Source organism: Leopardus geoffroyi, chromosome B3, assembly GCF_018350155.1.
Source record: "Leopardus geoffroyi isolate Oge1 chromosome B3, O.geoffroyi_Oge1_pat1.0, whole genome shotgun sequence".
Classification (NCBI taxonomy): Eukaryota; Metazoa; Chordata; class Mammalia; order Carnivora; family Felidae; genus Leopardus; species Leopardus geoffroyi.
Genome location: NC_059337.1, coordinates 124,019,324 through 124,035,342, shown reverse-complemented (window position 1 = coordinate 124,035,342; position 16,019 = coordinate 124,019,324). Strand labels below are relative to the sequence as shown.

Sequence of the window (16,019 nt, the reverse complement as noted above, 5' to 3'; positions counted from 1 at the left end):
AAGTGAGGTCTTACAGCTTTTCTTCCCCACACACCTACCCTTGTTGCAAGGCACCAGCAGGAGATGCTCGTTAAGAACTTGGTGACTTGCTGTTACAGTTGATGGAGATTACCCTGGATGCTAATAACTAAGCAGTGGAGAGCTCCACTGCCCTACCTGTGAATGCTAAAAATGTAATTACAGAGTAAGGTGTGCATCAATAATGACCAGTCCTAAGTGGCCTATTTGTATAGGAGACAACAATTTCACAAAAGAACCCCTCCATGTGAAACAGTACCTAGGGTCCAAAGACCCCTTAGTCACCTGCATGGAGATCTACACTGTAACCCAGAAAAACAATGTTCTCATTAACCCTCTTAAATTACACCGACACAATTCTCATTTTAATCTATTTTTCTATAGCCATTATATTTCACTTTTTCTTAACACGACTTTGAAATTTCTCAGCCTTCAGAACATAAAATACTAAGGGTAACAGGTTTATTTCTCAAATGATGAGGGCATTGAGAGGGCTAAGGTACCTTCCAGCTGCCAAAATACTAGAATTGCAGTTGATTAGAGAATAAAAAAATCACTAAGGACTATACTTTAGAAAGTTAAATAGTGTCCAACACCCTATTTTATATAGCACCTTTCCGGGCTCTCAACACCCTTTATTAGCTGGTGTAACCTTCATTTTCATAACATCTCAGAGAGATTAGAACCTACTAAGAGATGTTGTCAAATATTACAAATCTAATTTTATCTTTAAAAATGCACATCATACTCTATTATTAGAGAGAAAAGAAGACACTCTGGGCTTTTTCTCACACCCACCTCCAAAAAATTGCCTGCCTGTCTCTTTCTCTCTCTCTCACACACACACACCCTCAAATTCAGAGGTCAAACCAGGAGGCTGGGATACGGCAAACTTTATCCATTCCATATTTCTACAGCTGTGATTCACAGACAAAATAACACAGGGAGGACAACCTAATTCTATACTGTGAAAATAGCTTTTCTCAAAACAGGACATACGAAAACACTTCAGAGAGAATTTCAAACACATCCTTCAAACAGCTGTTTTAAACGGTTTCACAGGACAGATTACACATGAAAAGGAATGAGGACATCACTTAACAACGCTACTAATTGTATGCACTTTACATATGTTATCACGTTTGAGCATCACAGAAACTTTATAAGCATAATCATCCTAATTTTTCAGATGAAACTGGGGATTTAAGAACAAAACAACATCTCCCTAAGTCACAGGGCTTGAGGTTTGCAGTCCTGAGACTTGAACCCAGTTCTGAAGGATTCAAATTCTGAATTCTCCAAAGCCCTTACCTATAACCACTAGATCAGTGTCTCTCAAACTTTATTGTGCAAACAAGTCACCTAGGAAGCTTGTTAGAATGCAAACCATGATTCAGTGGATCTGATGTGGAGCCTGAGATTTTGCATTTCTAACAAGCTTTCAGGAGATGTTGATGCTAGAGGTCCAGACACCATATTTTTAATAGCAAGGCACTTTGACAGTGTTTCTCAAAGTATGGTCCCTGGGTCACACAGAATCAGCATCATCTGGGGTCTTGTTAGAAATGCAAATGCTCTGGCCCCACCTGAAACCTACTTTGGAATGGGCTCCCAGCAGTCCATGAATTAATAAACGCTCCTGGGGATTCTCATATCCATTCAAGTTTGAGAACCAATGGTTAGTATCCAACCTTTCCAAAGATGTGAACAACCAAACTCTATACAATCTGGGAAGAGTCTTAGCTGAGCAGATGGGATTTCCTCTTGTTATACTAGGTCATGCTTTCTGATTTACCACGTCTTTGGTTAAAAGGTGCCCTGGTTAAAGCAAAACTGTGACCATAAAGGTAACCTTGGACCACTGCGCCACAGGTGTAGTGCAGGTAGGTATTTTTCTTTCTCAAAGGATCTCCCCACAGTGCACCTAAACCATTTATCTTCCCTAGTCTACTGGGTTTGCAAAACAAATGCTTAGTCTCACATTGTCATTCTGAACAGTGACTAAGAAATAAGTGCCTTTTTTCTTAATTTGAGAGGAAATATGTCAAATAATTATCAAACACAAAAAAGATAGTTATCTTGGATCTCCAGTTGGGATGAGCAGTAACACTCAGAGGAAAATTATAGTGATCGGAAGACTCAGATAAACAAAAATGAAAGATTTTAATTGGATTTATTTAAACAAACAAATAAGGGGTGGCTTAGTCGGTTGAGCGTCCGACTTCGGCTCAGGTCATGATCTCACAGCTCATGGGTTTGAGCCCCACGTTGGGCTCTGTGCTGACAGCTCAACGTCTGGAGCCTGCTTTGGATTCTGTGTCTCCCCCCCACCTCTGCCCCTCCCCCAATGGCACTCACACACTCTCTCTCTCTCTCTCTCTCTCTCTCAAAAATAAATAAACATTAAAAAATTTTTAAAAATAAACAAACAAAAACAATCTATAACCACATTTTTAATAAATTATAAAAAAATAAATGGAGCACCAGGCAATGCGTTTTACATGAATTATCTCACTGAGTCCCAGCAGTGATACCACACAGCAGGTACAACTTTATCCCCATTTTAAGGATTATATAATGGGTTTAGAGAGGATAAACAAGCAAAACAAAACTGCCCAAGGCCATTCACTAAGCGACAGTCAGAGCTGGAACTTTAATCCAGGTCTTTTTTTTGTTTTCCTTCCCTATGATGGTGGTTGTTCTGTCTTAACATTTCCTCCCGTTTCACACATACCATCAGGGGCCAGGGACCATCTGAGAACCAGATAATCCCACCCTACTTCTTCCTCAATATCTCCCAACTCCTTCAGGTGAACATCAGTTACAGGCCGATCCCACAGTCGGTCACGGCTACAGCTCCCCTCAGCCAGGTAACAGCACTCCCTTGGAAAATCAAGAAAAGGACGCAAGAAGAAAGTTTCTTTGATCTGGCTTAGAAGAGCAAAGCTACCAACTACAACATAGAAAGGGCAGAACGGAACTCTGGGAGTTCTATAAATAAGAACAAAGCCACATGGGATTCTGTGAGGCAATTGGAAGGGAGGAGAAATTGAAAAGAAATGCCTGGGAGTTTACAGGACTCGTTTAATGAACAAACAGAACCAATCAGTAATAGACTATGTAAAACTTGACCTCAGGGCCCACATTTCTCCAATTCAACATCACAATAGATTTGGTTTTTAGGGCCACACCGTGTCCTCTAGTGAGTCCTGGACATCCCAAGATGCAGGGTTAATACACATCTTGCGGGGACACAGCAGCACCAGATTCTGGAGGGACTGGCCATGTAGAGCTTTGAAGAAAAGAAATCATCTCCTCTTTTATAATTTTCAGACACACATATCAGTCCCTTATAACAGATGCAATCTCTAGAAACAATGAGGCTTACTCTTTCTACAATCACAATAGAAGGCTAACGGAAACAGATTATACTGCATAGAACAAAGCAACTTATCTGCATCCCTTCCCTGAAGTCATCATTAGAAATGCAAGTCCTTGCATCTGTGACGAACTTCCACTTGTACTTGGTTAGTTATAACTCTGCATTCATTTCAAGCCAATCTGATTGGTTTCAACAACTTTAACAAAGATGAAGATATTAAACATAGAGCTCATTATTAGTCAGAAGTCTGCCATGTTCCCTGCTGTATAATTAACTCCTTTCATTCAACACATTTAAAATAGCATCAATGAAGAATATTTAATTACCTCCCTCTAGAAGAAGGTCCCGACTCAGATTCAGTAGCCAGTTTCACAACAAGGTCCAATTTAAATTGTTCTTAAAATAATGTTTCTGCTAACTATAAGGGCAGCTTAAGTCCAGGAAATTCAAATCTAAGGAACAGAAATGATATGATAGAATTGGAAGGAAAAAAAAAAAAGCGTCTTTTTTGGCCTGTCATTTTTTTTATGGGTGAGGCATTTTTAACGGCAGTATATTTTCCTGAGGAATTTAAAGTGTGTGGCCAAGGTCACAAGTAAAAAAAAATCAGTGATGGGAGAAAGTGCTATATGAATATTGTGATCAGGATGTATCATATCAATAGTAAAATATGTAAGATATTGGTCTGCACACCAGTCTGACCTTGGGATTGTTCATAATCCAGCTACCATAATGTGAGGATATGGGGATGGAAATCACAAAAGTGACAACTCAGATAATGCTTCAATTATGCCTCCAGGGCTGAAAGGGACATAATGCAGGTGATTCAATTAGGCATCCTTGTTTCCAGTGCATGCAATCTTATTCGATGAATACAGCACCTGCTTTATATAGCATAATTCTGTTTATCATTGTGGCCTTTGGGAAAGCACTGTTTAAACCCAAATCAAAAAGAAAAGATGGCTAGCCTATATTAACTTAAAATGTCAACAGGCCATACCAATTGTTTGCCATTCTGAATGCAAGGACATTTTGTGATTATTTCCTCAAAAGAGCAGAACCATTTATTATTTGTCCTCCTCTTTATCTTTACCATCATCATCACCATCACTGTCACCATACCTGTAGAGAATTACAACTATGAACATCAAACTATGTTTGATATTGTAGTGAACAGTTGTTTAGGGCCACTGGGTTTTTTGTTTGGTTTCTTGGGTTGGGGGCAATTACATCTCCTACTCATTGTTCATAAACTCACAGAACTGTTGAAAAAGTGATTTTCTACTTCCCTAAGGGTGAACACATGACCCAACACCTTTGAGGATTCAGCATACTATTTCAAGAATGAGGATGGTGGGGGGATAGCTGGAGTCTATGCATTCTAACAGCAGTCGCCTGAAAAACTTATTATTTCCTGTTACCTATACCTCCCAAGATTCCCTAATTCTTTTCAGAAGCCTTTTCCCCAGTCTTTGCTTTGATTCTGTGAGCTACCCAAAAGCCGCCTGATTAATTCCTCACCTACTGAAGGTAGTCTAAGCCAGGTTCTGTTGCTTGGAACCAAAGAATCTCAATTGATACAGTTCTGGAGCATATAAGAAGGCATGGCACATATTATGATCTCTTCCCTAAATAAGTTTATGACCCAGCTGGCTCAATATAACAAATGCACAAAAAAGAATGAACAGCATTATGAGGTAGGCTAAGTGACACATAAATGCCACCAGTTTGGGGATGGAAGATAATGACTGTAGGCAACATAGAAATGCTCCTAAACATGGTAGAAACATAGGATCTATCTCAACTAAAAGCAGAAGAACATCTGGGAGAGTAATATAAGCAAATAATTATACAAGAAAATACACATATATGAATATATTAGATACATATATATCATTAACACTATCTACCCTCATGAGTTTGATAATTCATATTTCCTTTAAGCTTCAGATGGAGAATCAAATGAATATATATATATATTCAAATGAATATATATATATGAATATATATATATATATATATATATATATATATATATTCTCTTCCAAGACACTTCCCTCTTAATAAAAGGGGTAAAAGGAATATAAAATATGACATACATTTTCTCTCAAGATGTCTATTAAAAGAATGATGTGATCATATAGAAATGAAATAGGGAGAAAACACAGCATTTTCTACTGAACCCACTGTGAATAACAAAAAAATCAACCAGTTCCAGGGCTGTCATCCTATTTTCCTCCAAAATTACTTCCTTTAATTGGAGAGAAAAACAAACAAACAAACAAACAAAAAAGCAAAGTAAAACAGTTAACCAGTACAAGCCTATCCACATGCTTATACACACAAATATACACATCCCACAGTGCCAACAAATCCCTTTTTGGTAAAATAAAAACCCTTCAGACAGTAACATAAGAGTACATCCCCTTTAGTTGCAATAAACATTTTGATGGAGAAACAATATAGTTCTTTTTATCAATTAGAAGATCACTCAGGTTCCACTGCTTAGCTTTTTGCCTACTAGCTAGGGAAGGACAGGGAAGGGTGACCCTGGGGCAACAAAGAGGTTGAATAACCTTGACTCTCAATCGCAGTCTGGTAGGAAAAGCCAGTAGTATTTACTGGATCCAGGGCCACACAGCCTTCTCTCCAAATGGCTAGTAAGTAAATAGAAAGTTAAGACTAATCCTCCTTCAACATTTTATATCAGTTTACAAAAAAGAATATTATTTCATGTATCAATTTTAAAAGAAACAATGATTCATTAGTTGGTCCAAGTCACAGTTTAAAACTCTGCTAATTTATGAAGAAAACACTTGTGAAAACAAAGAATATCAAAATAATGTCCTAATGCATTCACTATCACACTAAAACAGCTTTTGCCTGGATTCCTGTGCTAGCTTCCTCAGCATGTCCTTTCTTCCACTTTGCCCCTTTTGAGCATAACTGGCACCCAGCTACCAGGACAGTTCTTAGGGCACCTGGACAGCTCAGTTGGTTAAGCATCCAATTCTTGATTTCAGCTCAGGTCATGATCTCACGGTTGGTGAGATCGAGCCTCACATCAGGCTCTGTGCTCATGATGCAGGGACTGCTTGGGATTCTCTCCCTCTCTCTCTCTCTCTGCTCCTTCCCTTCTCTCTCTCTCTTTTTCAAAATAAATAAATATACATTTAAAAAAATGTAAATAAGATTATTTAAATCCAGAGACCTTTTGTTCTCCTATAAGGCCATATGTGGCAGGGCCCTGGGTATCTCTTAGATCTCATTTTTCCCCTTACTGCTGGCTCCCTGGTTCTAGCCATGAGCCTCCTTGCTCCAATAAGCCAAGTGCATTCCTGTTTCAGTGATTATATGAGCTATCCCTTCAGCCTGGAATGTTCCTCCTGGATATTCTTATGGCTTATTGCCTCTCGTCATTCAGGCACCTGCTTCAATGTCACTTCCAAGGAGAAGCCCTCTAAGACCATTCCATCCAAAATAGCATCGCCAGTATACTCCATTTCTTCATCCTGCTTTATTTTTCTTCATAGCACTCATCACCACTTGAAAGTATATTCTTATTTCTTGATGGGTTTAATGTCAGTATCCCTAACTAGAAGGCCATTTCTGCAAAAGCAAAGACTTTGCATTGCTTCTGCCCCATCTGTTGGGTCCTCACACATAGGGCCCAGGACATAGTAGGCACTCAATAAATATAAATGAATGAATGACTGCAGTCTTTTGCAATCACAGGTTGATATCAAGTTCACATATTTTCTTTTTCTTTTCCAATTGGTAACTAAAACAATCCTAGAAGTATAACCTCTTAGGGTCCAATATGGGTACAGAGCATTATCCATATTTGGCTGGAAGAAGAGAGAGAGAGTGAGAGAGAGAGAGAGATACAGTGAGTTAAAGAGATTAATTCAAATCCTCACTTCTCTTAAATTTCTCAGCCAGCATTTAACTCCAGCATAAAGCCTCTTTTATTGTACAAGGAAATCTGAAGATGTCTGAAAGCATCAAGACATTCCAACTAAGATTGGGACTTGTCCCTAAGTGCCATCTTGGATGTTTCTCTAACAATTTCAGCATCAGGAATGGACAGAGGAGAAAGCTGAAAAAGACCAGAGAGCCTCTTTTGTAAGAAAACAAATGGGCATATCTCCCACACTCCCTCCTTAGCTCCCCTCCGTAATTCCTATTAGGCCATAAACTACTGCCTGAGGACTCATTATCCCAGCCTTCCGAGGCCTCTCTCCACTGGTGGGAAGAAGGACTCCACCCACTACATCATCTTAATCAGCAACTTAGAAAACAGTGTCACATAAAACAGCAGCAGATCTGAAAAAGTGCAGTAATTGCAATAGCGCTGCTAACTAACCATTCAGCTCCACTTCTGCATAATTAAGAAGGTGGTTTATGACAGGCATTTGTGGCATTCAAAACATTAAAAGGAAAAGTAGCAGAACGTGCCACACCAGGAGCCCTACAGTTGCTAAATGGAGAGGAGGTGGAGACCAGTAGGGCTAACCCCAAAGAAAACAGGCTCTTGTCTTGCTGGAGTCTCTCCCCAACCCCAAGTTTTTTTCTTTCCCCTCCTGGAAAACGAGGGGACAAGGGGGTTATTTAGCAGCCATGCTTTTGCAAAGGTGGCTGCTGTGTGCTTAAATTACCAGAGAAATGCTTTCAATTGCTCCCTTTTAGAATGAAAGCATTGCATGGTATTTTCCCAGGATTGGAGCTTTGCACACAGCAGGAGGGTGCAGGGGAGTGCTGGGAAAGCAGGATGGGGATGAGAAAAGGATGGCTAGTAAGGAGAAAACTCTAGTTTATCTACTTCAGGAGTCAATGTTAGTTAGGCAATGTTAAGGCACCCCACTTAGTACCTCCTGGGAAGGTTTCCTGCCAAAACAAATCCTATTGGTCAACAGCAAACATTTAGTAGTCCCCAACTATATGCCAACACTAGGCTGGATGCTGTGAAGATGGAGTTAAATAATAAATAAAGTCTGCACTCACAAGGATCTCAGACTCTATTAAGGGAGGCAACCCAAATTATTAGAACCCAGAATAGATTAGTAATGACTATGAGCACCAAGTTAGAGAAAACCCAGAGGAAGGAATACTTGAGACTGTTCAGAGAAAGTTTCCCAGAACACAGCAAGCATTCAAGTAATGTTTCTCAAATGAGACAATCAATAAAACAATAGATAATCAACTCATTTATAAGGAAGGGGCCACTGGAGAAGAGAATCAATAAAACAATAGATCAATCAACCCATTTATAAGGGAGGTATCCTTAGAGTCTGGTCTTGGAGGAGGAGTAGAAATTCACTACACACAAAGGAAAGAGCACATACAAAGGTATGTAAGCCCAACAGTGCAGGGCATGCTGAGAGCCAGGATCTGGGTGAGGGCTGAAGCCACTGGTGTGAACTGGTGAGTAGCAGGAAATGAAGCTGGTAAGTTAAAAGTGCAAAGTAGAAATTTGGTATGACCAAGCTTACGCAGAAAACTAAAAACAAAGCCAGTTAGAACCCTTTCATTATAGAAGAGATAAGAAACGATGAGCCCTGGGGTGGCTGGGTGGCTCAGTTGGTTAAGTATCTGACTCCTAATTTCAGCTCAGGTCATGATCTCACGGTTCCTGGGATCAAGTCCCATGTTGGGCTCTGTGCTGACAGCACCGAGCCTGTTTGGGATTATCTCTCTCCCTCTCTCTCTGCCTCTCTCCAGCTCTTTCTCTCTCAAAATAAATAAATGAACGTAAGAAAGAAAGAAAGAAAGAAAGAAAGAAAGAAAGAAAGAAAGAACGAACTGATGAGCCCTGGAATTAAGGTCTCCTTCAGCAATGCAATTCAAAGATTTGATGATTCTTACATCAACACATGCCCAAGAGGAGTAAATGTAGTAAGGCAGATATGCAGATAGGTAACAGAACTGAAAGCATGCGTCACCATAAAATATACACATGCTCTCCCATCTAACCAACAGATCTGCTTATCTGTGAATATAAAGGAGAGCCAATATCTGATTGAATTAAATACAGTCAAAATATCTCAATAATGACAAAAACAAAGCAACTAAACTGTGTAGTACTTACACACACACACACACACACACACACACACACACACACACACACACAATAGAAGAAAACATTCTTGGTGATGTTTTTACACTTTGGGCAAGGAGACACATGTTTTTGATATGCCTTGATGGAGAACCAGACAGGATGAGAGATAAAGACCAATACTTTGATAGTGTGAAAATCATTCTTGAAAAATACACTAAAATCGCCATTTCAGTACCTCCTAAATCTTAAGAATGGTGGGGAATTAAAGGCAATTGTCCTAAAAACTGTCACGCATTTTCCAATTCAGAGTTGCCCATAAAGAAAATTTCTCTACCATTTTTGAAGTTGAAATTTTAGAATACTGGTTCTAACAGTAACCATAGAAAGTCTGAGGTGCATCTTTCTAATTTGTCTGGTCTAGTTTGATACAGGTTTTCTGAGTCTAATGGTAGCCAAACTAGGGCCTCTGTATTTCAGCATGCCTGTTCAATAGGCAAATTCCAGCCAAGCAAGGAAACTAAATTGTGGAGCACGAGCCAGATGGTTCTCTGTCTAGGCAAGTCTATGGAGAGGTTAGGAATACAAACAACCTATATATTCTGTGCATAAGCATAGGGCCATGGTTCAGTGCATTCTTAATGCACATCTGTGGATAAGAATGATACAAAGAAATCTCATTTACATTTCCCTGAGTACACAAAATATTTGCTAATATATAAGCTTAATATACAGCATTCTAAGCTCCTACAGCAAACACATTATAAGGCTTTCAGTATCTGTGACATTTACAATATCTGTGATATTTTGTTATCTGTGGCACTGTCCTTGTCATCCCTAAAAGGCATCATTAAAGAGAACAGCCAATCAGCCGGCCATATCAGGTGGGACAAAACTGAGTGTGTGTTTTTGGGAAAACACTAGGACACCATACTTGTTTGGCCAAAAGTGAGATTTAATTCTCTAAGTGAATCATTACATGAGCCACCAAATTGCTTTGGCATCTGATTCATCTGAAGATGAAGGGGGATTTATGTGACTTATTTCACATCATATTTGTCTCATTTCATTCGTAGTGATCAAACATGAGTTTCTTAATTTTTCTAAAAAAAGGTTAAATAGGAAGGTAAAATATCACCTTATTTGGAAAAACAGAAAGGGCTACATCAAAGTATGTACATTGTTAGGGTACCTTTCCTTTCTCTCCTCCCTGCTTTCTCCCCTGCAGATCCTATTCACTGTCACTGGTTCAATTTTCCTTTCTGTGAGAATGTACCATGCCTCTTTATTGCTGCCCCCTTACTTGCTTCATCAATGCCACCATCACACATCTAATGTCCTGCAGGGCATCATGTAAACTCAACAACCTGAGACCAATGCCAATAGCTCAAAAATCTGGTAGTCATCTAAACTAGGCAGCTTACTAACAATCTGTTTATGGGCATTTTGGCAAACATGAGGTACACACAACACAGGTCTGTGGAATGAACGAAGCATCTATTTTGTAGCCTTCTGAGTACAAAATTTTAGTCTTGTCTTTCTTTCTTTTCTTCTCTCAGCACCCCCCCCCCACCATACCCTGATGGCCCTTCATCTAAAGTTTCTCTCAAATCACATTCTTCTACCATTGTAGCTCCTTACGCACTTCTCCAGCTTCCTATCAGCTCATGTGTAGTTCACAATGCTGCCAGATTCATGCCTGTCTATATTTCTGACACAACACCTCCATATTAATTTATTAAAAATCTCCTTTGATAATGTTAACTCAACGTTTAAAACCATCAATCACTCTCTATTACCTAGAGGAAAACATTCAAATGATCTAGCCTGGCCCTCTTAAATGGGATTCATACGACCTTCCCAAACTTATCTCCCACTATAAGCAGTTCTCAGACATATCTCATACTTTCTCACTTCCATGTTTTGACCTAACTAGGGAATGGTAAACCATGGCCCACAGCCAGATTGTGCCCACCGCCTATTTTGGTAAATAAAGTTTTATTAGAACACATCCATGCCCATTTGTTAACATATTATTTATGGCTGTTTCATATAACAACAAATCAACAGTTAAGACAGAGGTCATATGGCTTGCAAAGCCCAGGATCAGTTTCATGGGTTTGCAACATACATAGTCACACAGGGCCTCATACAACCTGTACTTGGCTTTCCTGTTCCTATTAATAATTTTATTTTTGAACTTGTGTTTTTAAAGCGAAATGTGGGGCACCTGGGTGGCTCAGTCAGTTGAGCAACCGACTTTGGCTCAGGTCATGATATCATGGTTTGTGGGTTCCCCAACCCCCGAAGTTGGGCTCTGTGCTGACAGTGAGGAACCTGGAGCCTACCTCAGATTCTGTGTCTCCCTCTCTCTCTTCCCCTCCTCCATTCACACTCTGTCTCTCTCTGTCTCTCAAAAATGAACAAATGTTAAAAAAATGTGAAATCTAAAGAGACAGTTCAGGGGCGCCTGGGTGGCGCAGTCGGTTAAGCGTCCGACTTCAGCCAGGTCACGATCTCGCGGTCCGTGAGTTCGAGCCCCGCGTCGGGCTCTGGGCTGATGGCTCAGAGCCTGGAGCCTGTTTCCGATTCTGTGTCTCCCTCTCTCTCTGCACCTCCCCCATTCATGCTCTGTCTCTCTCTGTCCCAAAAATGAATAAACGTTGAAAAAAAAAATTTAAAAAAAAAATAAAGAGACAGTTCAGCATGTACAAGCACAAAGGAGATACATACGATGTGCATGTCCACCATTTCTGACCACCCCATTCCCATATAGCATTCAGGATGCCCCATGAGTGCAGGATTCTGGCAGGCAGATGTATAATCTCAAAAGTGAGTATAAAGCAAGTGTTAATATTTAATACTGAGGAAGCCAGGACACTGAAAGTTCTCAGAGGCCATGTTTTTAGTTGGAACCCCAACTCGATTGAAACATGGAAAGACAACAGTGGCACTTTAAGAAAGACAGATGACCAATGAATCCTATCATTTCCCTTCTAACCTGCATTATTTCCATGAATCAACCAACTACCTAAGTTGAAAACTGAGAAAGAAAGTAAAAGATAAGTCACCCATAGTTTCTTTGCTTCTTAATCTTTCTTCCTCATTGGTAAGCAAAAGGTAGAGAGAGTTCATAGAATGTATATCAAGAAATGAAATAAAAAGTTGAGTTAGTCCGTGGAATGTTACTACTTTTCTGATAAGAACAAAATAAATATGCACTGTATAACCTATGAAATAGGAAATGTTTCTTATTTTAGTAATTCTCTATATGAGTTGAAAGCTCTTACATTTGCATTTAAAACTGACATTGCACAGTATAAAGATGGATGGCAAAATTCTTGCTAATAATTTGAAGTTTAAAATTGTCTTTACTTAGAATGACATTAAATAGCAAATATAAAATACCATAACAAGTTGAAGGAGTGAAACCATGGACAGAAGGATAAAGCTTTACATATTAGTACCTTGAATGGTGCTTTGTTTTTGCTTTTTTCACAAAGAGCCCACATTTTCATTTTGTACTGTGCTTGCAAATTAAGTAAGTAGCTCTGAAAAAGCCTATAATATTTACTCTTTTTACTGAAAATGCTTTGCCATTGGTCTTAATGTGATTCTTTGAATGGTATCCCTTCCAACTTCCTTTCTGCCCATAAGAACACAACTTTTCTTCAAGTCCCAATCAAGACTTCAGCTCCCTCTTAAAATCTTTTTACACTCACCACTGGTATTAAAGTAACTCCTCTTATAAATTTTATCTGTGCATTTCATTTGAGAAATAAGCATGTTCATCTTTGTGATGCCTGCTCTTGCTGCTAAATATAATAAAGCACCATTAACTATTTACCTTTCCTGATTATTTCTGCCACTAATTTGTAAGCCATTCAAGAAAAGCAACCATAAATAAGGGAAAGATAAGAAGAGAAAACAAACTGTGTCGGTGTTCTTAGAAAAAAGTTAAAGCTATTGTCAGTAAAGACTCTTCTCATTTGTACATTCATGAACTTGTCATTTGGGCAGCTGTGATGCTGTCCCAGAGTCTGTGGTGTCCAGAGAAAGCCTCTGCCCTCCGGGCATTTTTATGCAATAAGGACCACAAACATGTTCACATAATAATATAAGGTCTACGGGATTAATATAATAAGATGTACAGGACACAGTTCTATGGGAATCAAAGCATTTCAGTGGCGACAGAGTACAGCAGACTTCATGGGGCAAAGATGGTGTCTGAACTGGGCTGAGACAGAGAGCGGGGTTTGGATCTTGGGCATGGGAGGAGCAGTGGAAGTGGAGGAAACTGGACAAGCAAAGGCTCAGGAATCTCAGTACATGTGCTCATGTGGAAATGTACTCATTCCTGTGGGTCTTCCCCTGCTATCACCAGGTCTTCCCTTCTGAGATGGGAAGATCCAGATGAATCTTCTGTGGTTTCAGTAAGGGAGACAGGCTCTAAGGAAGTTTGAACTCTCATCTCTCTACTTCTTATCCTTGAATCAAGAATCTATAAGGTGTTACAGGGAAATGGTGACAACATATTTATGAAGCTACACCAAGGAGCTTCAAGCAAAGTAATAAGTTTTTCCAAACTACGGCACTGCTGAGGGAGTTGCAAATGCAATTATATCCTCTGAGTATAAGGAACCTTTTGAGGGACATCAAAGAAAAGACTGTTTAGCTTATAATGCACTTAACCTATCATTGTGGGACACATGGTGTGGGAAGAAGAAGGAAGGAAAGATAGAAAGAAAAGGGGAGAGAGGGAGGGAAGAAAAGCAAGGGAAAAGTTTCTTCTAATTTTCCATCTCAAGTTTAAGCCTATACACTTTTTTGCTGCTTTTTGAAAAAGGGGTCCCACATTTTCATGATGATGGTGGATGGTGGGGCTGGGGGAAACAGGGCTCAGAAAAAGTTACCGTCAGCAAGAGAACCTCCTTAGAAATCATGCAAAAAGTATATACCTATCCAAGATGTTAAAAAACAATTATGTTTCTTGTCTTCCTTTTAAACGTCTCTGCCCATGGATAAATCCAAGAAGACACACAATCAGGTAAATAAGTGCCATCTGGCAGCATTCTATAATCTGGCTTCGAACATCGCCATATAGCTTTGTCTCAAGGCAAACATGGCTCTTTTATACTCATTTCAAAGAGGAGTTTCTGGGCACCTGGAGTAAGACAGAAATGGACCAGGGTCAGAGTTCTTTAGCATTCTTTCTCTTTATCCCAATTGTTATTTCCTGAGAAAGTACAAAGGTTTTCTGTTTCTTAAATCTGAAAGAACAAATAGGCTGTAGGATGGGAGAGACTGTGGCACAGAATAAAGGGAAAAGGCCTTAGAGTTAGATGTGTCTCAATTAAAACTTGTGCAAGCTACTAATTTTTCTAGCCCCAGGTCTCCTTACTGTATAATGGGGATAATAATACCTACCCTCATTATGTTGTCATGGGGGTTAAACAATAATATATAAAGTCATAATCCAGCCCAGTGCCAGACACATTTTGGCACCCAATAAGCAGTGCTGTTAATGTGATTTAAGGATATGGACTGGGGACTCCTTTATGCACTAGGGTCTTTGAGAAGGAGGGATGAGATTCAGCACCCTGTGGCCTCTACTCTCCATCTGAAATACATTATCATCATTATCATCACTTCCAAGTCTTAAATTATGTAAAACACATCCCTGTGGTGCAAATACTAAGCAAATAGTAATGATGTCACTTTGGCAAAGAATTTAAATATCAATGCAAATGGACAGTACTTGGGAAGGCAGCCACTTTTATCTCATCACTGCAGCAATCCCCTCCAGAAGATTTAGACATCAAAACCACAATGGTAGCAGACACACAGAGACCCTTCTCTCTTGCCATTCCAGCAAGGGTAGCTCTCCTCCCTTTTGGATCTTCTCCCTTGTTATGCATCTCAAAGAGAAGTTATATTTCACAATAACCCTGTCCTCTCATAGACAAGCTAGAATTGTGCACACAGGCAAGTCAGAGCGTGAACGTAGCACATATGCAAGGTGCCACATCTAAGTGGCAGGCAGCTTACAGCCCTGCATGCTGATTCTTGGCAACACCTTTGGGGAATGGTTGACAGCTGCAGTCTTGACAAGAAGAAAAGGAAGCTTTCTTGAACACACACACACACACACACACACACACACACACACACACAAACACACACACATTGACCTGGGGCAAAAATTCTCAGACTTTTTACTGACAGATCGCTGCACAAAGCAAGACAGATTGAAAATTGTCATTAGGGCACTACATCACAGTGGGAATCAGTAAATAATTTAAATACCTGACTCTTTACTTTCCAGTTTAAACACAATTATAATTTGTCCACCACTGTTTGTATGATTTTTAGAATCTACCACCATTATTCCCAGACCCCCAACAGTAAGCAACAAAGTCACTCCTAGAGCAAAAGCAAACTGTAATATAGAATTGGGAAGTGCCAGCATGTGAGGCAAGTGTGAACCCTCTGTCACGTTGTCAAGGCCAGCATGGCATCGTGTTTGTTCTTAGCTTCCTGGCCTCTGAGCCCTAGATGAAC

General features: G+C 39.7%; 1 protein-coding gene and 1 long non-coding RNA gene across 42 annotated transcripts in view; one reads left to right on the top strand and one right to left on the bottom strand.

The window, feature by feature from the left end:
• The window catches only part of NRXN3 (neurexin 3), a 1,571,803-nt gene that overhangs the window by 479,971 nt on the left and 1,075,813 nt on the right, over positions 1-16,019 (bottom strand). The window lies entirely within an intron of this gene.
• LOC123584153 lies at positions 4,740-15,544 on the top strand. The gene is made up of 3 exons (XR_006705201.1): positions 4,740-4,753; positions 11,534-11,539; positions 14,633-15,544. It is a non-coding gene; the product is annotated as an uncharacterized LOC123584153 (long non-coding RNA).